The sequence below is a fragment of the Penaeus monodon genome, chromosome 33 (genome assembly GCF_015228065.2).
Source record: "Penaeus monodon isolate SGIC_2016 chromosome 33, NSTDA_Pmon_1, whole genome shotgun sequence".
In the NCBI taxonomy this organism is placed as follows: domain Eukaryota; kingdom Metazoa; phylum Arthropoda; class Malacostraca; order Decapoda; family Penaeidae; genus Penaeus; species Penaeus monodon.
In genome coordinates this window covers 15,201,708-15,202,121 of record NC_051418.1, presented here as the reverse complement: position 1 = coordinate 15,202,121, position 414 = coordinate 15,201,708, and the positions used below count along the sequence as shown (strand labels likewise).

Sequence of the window (414 nt, the reverse complement as noted above, 5' to 3'; positions counted from 1 at the left end):
AGCACACAACAAAAAATTCTTTAAAGCCCGAGGCACTTCATATTATAAGCTTTATGATCCATATACGTGTTCCTACTGGTAGTCAAAACTGTAAAATAATGACATGAACAATAAACTAATTGTCAGTAACTGTTAATGCATCTGATTACTTTCTTCAAAAAAAAATAAAACTATTTCATTTTTAAGATATACAAATTTATCTCGTGAATTACTGATGAAATCTTAAATGTCAAATCATAGTATATGAAAGGATGTTACTCATATGGTGCAACTTGCCCTCAGATAAGCATGTCAAGCAGATGATTTTCCTGTTAGGTCATCTACAATCTTATAGCAACCTTGACTGCTTATTGTGTTCCATGGCCTCATGTCTGGAGACATCTGGAGCACTTGCACACTTGTTATAAGTTCCAA

The 414-nt window shown here is 33.1% G+C and overlaps 1 protein-coding gene across 1 annotated transcript in view; it reads right to left on the bottom strand.

Annotated features, from left to right (window-relative positions):
* The window catches only part of LOC119594268, a 23,073-nt gene that overhangs the window by 1,023 nt on the left and 21,636 nt on the right, over window positions 1-414 (bottom strand). The window lies entirely within an intron of this gene.